The sequence below is a fragment of the Mixophyes fleayi genome, chromosome 2 (genome assembly GCF_038048845.1).
Source record: "Mixophyes fleayi isolate aMixFle1 chromosome 2, aMixFle1.hap1, whole genome shotgun sequence".
NCBI lineage: Eukaryota > Metazoa > Chordata > Amphibia > Anura > Limnodynastidae > Mixophyes > Mixophyes fleayi.
In genome coordinates, this window is record NC_134403.1 from 291,672,856 (window position 1) to 291,681,359 (window position 8,504).

Below are 8,504 nucleotides of genomic sequence, written 5' to 3' on the forward strand. Positions count from 1 at the left end.
CTTGAAAAAGGACATCTTGAAGGGAAACAGGAGCTGGTGAGTCATCCCTGTATACTTACACATGCCCAGAATGTGCACTGTATTTTATTTCTTCTATACCATAAACCTTGTTGCTGTTGGTTTGTAGGGAAGTTATTACAACCCAGCCATATATTTGGTAAAACTATTATATGAAGGGACATATCTGAGGATACATCGATAGCACTCAGGTTAAGAATCACCCTGTAATGCAATCTAGCAAGATCTATTTGGAATTTTCCAGTTTTGGATACACACTTTGCAATACCAATGCATGAAGGGATATATTTGAGAGCCAATATATCGCTAATATTCTGGCAGATTATGACCCCATAATGCAATCCAACAATAATGGTATAATAGATTAGATCGAATTAATTTTCATAATAAAGGTGTATTATACTGTGGCACGTGTATTAACATAGGACATAAATCTAATTGTCCGGTTATTTACATCAAAACTGGATATACATGTGAAGTAACCATCACACTTATAGGCATTCCGTTATATGTAATGCCCCTTTTTGATGGTGTACTAAGCATATATGGAACTGCTTGCTATTAATATCATATATTTTTTTATAATATATCTGGTATTTCCCCCTTTTTCTACACATGACAAGAGACACATAAATACCATATGGAAGCGTTTCATATATAAATATACACCCATGTCTCAATCTGTGTGAGATTTATATTATTCTATGTTAACTACAGAGTGTATTGCCTATGCCTAAAGGCTCTTTCTAAAGAGACACTTCACAACAGGTCTTAATGGTCCTATGAATTATCATATTACAATTATATAATTAGAGGACCAGACCCTAGTTATCACTAATAACTACGATACTGTACGAGTTTTCTATTTTGATAACATTTGACCGGCTCCCATTTTTGGGTCATTTTTAATTCTCCTTACACTATATTTCAATTCTATTCACTTGTATATTTTAAATTCACCGATCCAGGTGGGATTTAGCTATTTGTCTATGTCGCATTTTTAAGTAACCATCAATAAAGTTGATTTTATATTGATATACTCTCTCGGACAGGAGTGCCTCACACACTACTTTGTTCAGCTGATATCTATTGTCATCTGTATTTGTTATTTCCGAGTCATCAGTTGCCACAGATTTATTGATGTGCTTCAGCATTATATGTATGATATCAAGATTAAATATATTGGGATCCGCTTTAATTTCTCCAGACTCACTGCTGGACAGTGAATGAGTATCAAACAAATGACCCACAAACAGAAGGACCAGGGCCTAGATTTACTAAGCTGCGGGTTTGAAAAAGTGGGGATGTTGCCTATAGCAACCAATCAGATTTTAGCTGTCATTTTGTAGAAGGTACTAAATAAATGAAAGCTAGAATCTGATTGGTTGCTATAGGCAACATCCCCACTTTTTCAGACCCGCAGCTTAGTAAATCTAGCCCCAGGCCTTATCTCATATATATCCTCAATACTATGTGATCTGTCTCTTTATGTTCCTTGTCTATTCTCTACTTCAGAAACAATGGTATCCTTCATTGACATAATAATCCACTTAATTATTTCCTTAATATGTTCAGGGGGTTGAGTGGTATCAATCATCAGTTGTGGAGTACAAGCTGTGCAGAAAACTCTAATATAATCATCTGATAAAGGAGACTTGCTACTTCTCTTTCCTTAAACTGATTCCATAAGGGTAAACGAGGAAGAATAAAGTATAACTAACTAAACAATCCCTAATAAATAATGTCACTTTTTGTTCTAGTTCCATTGCCGCAGGTTTCGCTTCTCAGTAGTGCCTATCACTGAACAAGCAGTGCAGATTCATGTATCTGCATGGAGCAAACAGAAATGGCTGCACCCATGTTTTAGACCAAGATGACCCAGATATAACGTCACACACACTCCTGGCGTCGTTCAGACGGAACTAATGCGTATATGCTCATTTTGATTGAGGTTCGATTGGGGTTGGTAAATGCAGTTCCTAGTAGAACATATGCATTAAATACTTTTCCCATCTTTAAACAGCTGCTGGATTCCACCACACAAAACAATGAAGGCAAAACAGTGCTGCTGCTTCTGGCCTTCAAAAATATAGAATACCCTACTGTTGCTACCTGAGGTAGACAAGAAGCGTCAGAGGACAGCTTAACCTGTCCCTGTTTGTACTGAACTAATGAGCCACGGGGATGCTCCAGTACTCCTGAAGGTATATTTACTAAACTGCAGGTTTTAAAAAGTGGAGATGTTTCCTATAGCAACCAATCTAATTCTAGCTGTCATTTTGTAGAATGTACTAAATAAATGATTTAGCATGCAATCAGATTCTAGAACTAGAATTTGAATGGTTGCTATAGGCAACATTTCTACTTTTTTTACCCCCGCAGTTTAGTAAATATACCCTCGGAATGTAGCACACCAACAGTCAAACAAAGTGGCACAGTAACCTGGGAAATAGTGTCAATAGAGATGCGATTGCCATCCACTGTGGAAAGAAATAATGGCCGTGACAGAGCCCGGGTAGGTATATGGAGTTGTGATGCAAGAGTGGCAAAGATGATTGAGCAACTTCCAATGTCTTTATTTTTAAAGATGAAATTACCGGCAGAACCAGAATCCACAAAGGCATGCATCAAGAAAGGCCCACTAGGAGACTCCTGAGAGATAGCCATGGAAAAGTCAGGTCTAGTGGAAGTGTAGGGAGTGATAAATCTGACTTCTAGGTCGGTCTCCCTGACACCGGCTAGGAGGAAGCATTTTCCGGTCTCTTAGAGAATCTGGAAATTAGATAAGCGGACTCCCCACAATACCGACAAAGGTTTTGTTTAATTCGTCTCTTCTGTTCTTCAAAAGACAGAAGAGACCGTTCTATTTGCATAGGTTCCTCAGGTGGTAAAGGTGGGTTCTGGAACTGAGGAGCCAGACGTGGAGAAAAACGCCTAGTAGTTGCTCTTTCCTGTGTGTGTTCCCGAAAACATAGGTCTACGCGATTGCAGAGTGAGATTAAGGCATTGAGATAAGCAGGCAATTCACAGGAGACCAGTTCATCTTTAATACGGTCTGCTAGTCCCTGCTAAAAAGTTTCCACAAGCGCCTCATTTTGCAAATGTGCAAAATAAAACTGTACACTGACCCATGGTCTGGGAACCTTGGCATAGGTTTAAGAGAATGAATGCTGCTGAGGAGACCCTCCCAGGCTTGTAAAAGACTTTGCAAAACTCCTCAACGAAGGAAGAAGAATTCTGTAATAAGAAATCTTCCTGTTCCCAGAGAGGAGAGGTCCAGGCTAAGGCTTCTCCAGAAAGTAATGATATTATAAATGCCACTTTAGCACATTACGAAGGAAATTAAGCTGAGTTGATCTCAAACTGTATTGAACATGGATTCAAAAATCCGCAACACTTTTTTGGATCCCCATTAAATTTTTCAGGCGGAGGAATCCGTAAATTAATAGATGTAGTAGAGGATGTAGTAACGGGCTGTGTCGCTTCTGCGGTGGTAACAATTACCGGCCGGGAGGTGGTTAGTGAAGCCTGCAGAGTATCCAGCTGGAAGACTACTCCCAGAAAACATTGAAGTAGATGAGCCTATTCGGAGTCCTGCTTCTCCACAGGGTGAGCAAGATGAAGTAACAGATCGCGAGCAGATTTTTCACCAGTGCCTTCAGTGGTCATGGCCAGAGTATACTGTTACGGCTAGCAGGTAACTGAGGCCTACTTACTGGTATTTGCACCGCTAAACAAGGAAGCGTGGACTCTAAACATGCCCCTGGTCTCCGCCAGGGTCCCCCGCAAGGGAGTTTGGAGTTAGCTGCAGAGACACGCAGGTCGCGGCCCTCCTAGTTAACCACCAGTGAAGTAGTAGGTGAATAAGCAAGGTCAAACAATTCGAGGTCAGGCGGTACGGGAAAAACAACAGCAGGGTCAGGCAGAAGCATAGTCAGAAAGCTGAAGGTCAAATCAGGAAATCTGTAATGCCAGAAGGAAAACCAAAAGGGAAGGTCAGAGGAAGCCAAGTCTGGAGCCGAGGAGTCAGTTAGAATGCTAGGAAGCACACAGGAATGCTGGAGCATAAGAGACCTTGATACTCTGGCACCAGAATGGCGCCAAAGTCTCCTTTAAGTAGATAGAGCTGCATTCTCATTGGTGGCAGTGAATTAGCCAGTGGAACAGCTGATGCCGACAGTCAGTGTGCCATTGCCTAACAACAAGGACACAGTCACAATGGAATTTACAAACATTGTTTTTTTTGTCTTTTGCACGGGCAAACAAACATTTTATTTTTGTGATGGTGGACTACTTGATGCACTTACGCCTCAGTGTGGGCTACAAAACTACTAATTGTAGGGGAGGTTTTACTAATTTGAATCTATACTGCATTTTATTAAATTTTAAACTAGAGTGACACTATGCTTTTATGGGTATCATGTGGTATCACATACAGTTTTTCTAATGCTTTACGATGGGGACCTATTTGAAATGATTAGATTGTAAAATTAAAACCACCTGCATTTAATCAGCAAGCTCATAACAATAATCAACTATTCTTCTATGCAAGCTGGTGATGACTATAAAAAGAGTTTAAATGAGACCAGTCATGTGAGGGTTGTAGAAAATGGAGATTATGGAAATTTGGCTCTTAGGTGTTCTTGAGGCAAATGAACAAATGGAGGCTGAACGTAGAGGGATAGAGGAACCTGAGCAATAACAGGCTCCTCATAGGCTGCGCAGGCCACGTGCTTTTAGGGCACGATTGCATTGGGAGTCACTGTCAGAGCAGGACATGATCAAAATGTTTAGGCTCAACAGAGCAAGTATCCTGCAGCTCTATGAACAGGTTAAAACAGATTTAGAGCCATTAAACTGTGGCACACAGGCCTTAACAGAGATGCAGAAATTTTTGTGTGCACTACATTTTTTGGCTACAGGATCCTTTCAGTCAGTATGTTCACGATTGTAGGACTCACCCAGGCAACATTTTCACAAAACTTTAATGTTGTGTTAAGTGCTCTAAGCATGATTGTGCCTACCTACATCTGCTTCCCCCACCAGGATTATAATTGGCATGAGTTAAAGGGAGCTTTCTATAGGCTCTCAGGCTTCCCTAATGTCCTGGGAGCTATAGACCACACACAGATTAGGCTGAGACCACCTTGTGCAAGGGTACAAGTCTATACAAACAGGCACCATTCATACTCGCTGAATGTGCAGGTGGTCTGTGATGCAAACATGAAAATAATAAGTGTGGTTGCAGGCTTCCCTGGCTCTTGCCATGATGCCTATATCCTGCGCCAGTCATCCCTCTATCAAAAGTTTGAGCTTGGTGAAATATCTGAGGGATGGCTGCAGGGTATGTATTTATAGGTTGGGGGTGTTGCAGTTTTGATGTGGCATTTTAATCATCTAAAATTATTTATGTTTCATTCTAGGTGACTCAGGATATGGGTGTCAATCCTGGTTAATGACACCTCTGTTGAATCTACATATCCTGCCGAACATAGATATAATGAGTCGCACACAGCTACTAGAGGGGTGATAGAACGTACATTTGGCCTATTGAAGACCAGATTTAGGTCCCTAGATACTTCTGGTGGTGTGCTTCTCTATGCCCCAGCTAAGGTGGCAGATATCGTGTTGGCGTGCTGTCTGCTGCATAATTTGGCCCTAAATCAAAATTTACCAGTAACACATGCAGTAGACGGTAACGAAACAGGAGAGCTCATTCCATTAGCTGATGTGGATAAAACAGAGGGAGGGAGGCAGGCGAGAGCATCGATAATCCAGAGTTATTTTGAAGTGAGTATGGTTTTTAATTAATTATTAATTATTTTTTTGTGATTTAGCAATAAACTTGAATTTTTCTCTTTTCTTATAGAATAAACTTCCACATCTTCACCACAGAATATGTAGACAAATCAGCTAACATCATTTCAAAGGTATGTGTATGTGTTTTGAAAGACCTATTTCTACTTAATTGTAAGATGAAAAGATTAAAAGTTGTACCATTTTGCACATTTAAACATATTAATAACAAAGACCATTGCAATTACCAGTGTCAACAGATTTTGTGGTTTATTTGTAACTAAAATTAAACACATATGGCACTGTCTGTGACTTGTATGCATGTCATAGCAAAAAATATGCTCTTTTCAAACAATTTAAAAAAAATAAAAAAAATTTTTTTCTTCCCTGCAGGTTCTGGAGACTTTGGCCGGCTGCTGGATGAACGTCTCCCACCCCTGATCCACCCACTGGATCGCACAGGAGTAGCGGGTAAGGAGGGGCTTGGGGTAGTGTTTTGGCTACTAGCAGCTGAGGTTGTGGGCAATAGAAGTCGTGTCATTATTTGTCCCAACACTGCAACTAAATTTGAAGACAGTTCACGCATTGTCCCTGTCTAATTATTTATAGCAGTGTGTTTGTGTACCAATGAACTGTCTATGCGGTCCATCGTGGTACTTAAATGGCTTTACTGATACTGCATATGCTGCAAAACTCCAGAGCCTTTTGTCAGCTGCCTTTGTATTCCCCACATTGAGTCTTAATGAAATTTCAACGAAATTTGACTAGACATTGCTGAACTGGTGGATAGACTCTGCCAATGTGGGTGCACTTTGCGGTGCTGGTTGGCTCTGTGGCGGATGCTGTGGAGTGCCGATTCAGGCTTCAGCTGGACTTTGGGGGCATGGGGCACAGTTTCAAGGAATATGTATTCTTCACTGAAGTCTGAAGCATCTGCGTTTTCTGTCTCTCCAATACTGACACTTGTAGCTTGTGATGTCCTTAACAAAAAATAAAATAAAAAAATGAGTACACTATTCTCTCTACACTAGCAGATACAGGTGATTAACATTACAGGCAAATGATTAATAGCATGTTTTTTCTCAAAAAATACAACATAGGTGGATTTACCTTCTACAGACTCCGCCTCCTCATGTCTTTCAACTGCTGATTTTGCTGGCGCTGCTGATGGCCCTGCTGGCGCTAGACTTGACTGCTGTTGTGCAGAGGCTTTGTGGGGACACATGTGAAATATTACATAAAATTACCTCTTTGTGTACAAATAACAATCACCCTTGATAATAAAAAAACATTGAAAACTGTTCTGACCTCTGTGTGAAATATTAAAAAAAAGACTCTTTAACAGGCTGCAGGATAACTGTTTAAACATAACATTTAAAAAGTGACAACATTATACAATACTCACCAGCCATTGGTTGAGACACAGGTCTGCAGGGCCTGATCAACCAACAGTGTGTGTGTGTGTGTGTGTGTGTGTGTGTGTGTGTGTGTTTATGCAAGGGTGCAGTGTGTGTGTGTGTGTGTGTGTAAAGCAAGGGGACAATGTGTGTCTGTGTAATGCAGGGGGACAATGTGTGTCTGTGTAATGCAGGGGGACAATGTGTCTCTGTGTAATGCAGGGGGACAGTGTGTGTCTGTGTAATGCAAGGGGACAGAGTGTGTGTGTTTATGAAGGGGGACAGTGTGTGTGTGTTATGCACGGGGCAGTGTGTGTGTGTGTGTGTGTGTGTGTGTGTGTTATGCAGGGGGACAGTGTGTGTTATGCAGGGGGACAGAGTGTGTGTGTGTTATGCAGGGGGACAGAATGTGTGTTCTGAGGGAATAGTGTGCAGAAAGAGGGACAGAGTTTATGTTTTGAAGGGGGACAGATTGTGTGTTTTGAAGGGGACATATTGTGTGCAGAAAGGGGGACGGAGTCTGTTCTGAGTCGTCTGAATTGGCCTTTGCGGTGTGATGAAATGGCTGTGGGGTCATAAATTGGCTGCTTGTGGGGGAGGGGGTATGACCTCTGTATTGTGTGGCGTTCATGAGGATGCTCTCTAAAGAGCCTAATCATTGAGGGTTTATAATGCTTGCACATTTTCAAAACAGCACCCCAACTTTCTAGAAGACAGCTAAGGTATATTAGCCTGGGCGCCCAGAACCCTTAATCAAGCCCTGAAATACTGTCTGTGTCTCGCACATGAATCCTCTCGAGAAGCTCTACGGGGATCAGCTGCTTAAACTCCTCTTTGTAGGATGTATACGTCATCACAAGAGCAGGCCCACCACCAGTACCTGCAGTAGCTCGCAGCTCCTCGGCCATCTTATCTTTAACATGGCGTTTAATATCGCTAATCCGTTTGCAGCAGTTTTCTATGGACCGCTTAATGGGCCCCACCGCATTAACAGTATCAGTCAATTGAGACTATAGTTGTTTCTGGCTTTTGCAGCAAGGCTGCCCAAAATTCTATCATGCATGGGCACTAAATTGTGCACAAGTACACAAGTTTCTTGAAAACTGAAACGCACATTGTGCCGCAGACTTTGATTTGCCCGCTGCACCTCCTGACCTCCTAGCTCCTCTCTCTCCTCCCCCCCCCACTCTCCCTGGCCTCCTCACCTCTCCTTCCTCTCACCATGCTGACACACAGGGGGACCAAAAAATAAAACAACTAAACTGACAAGTGAAACACAAAGGAAAGACTACA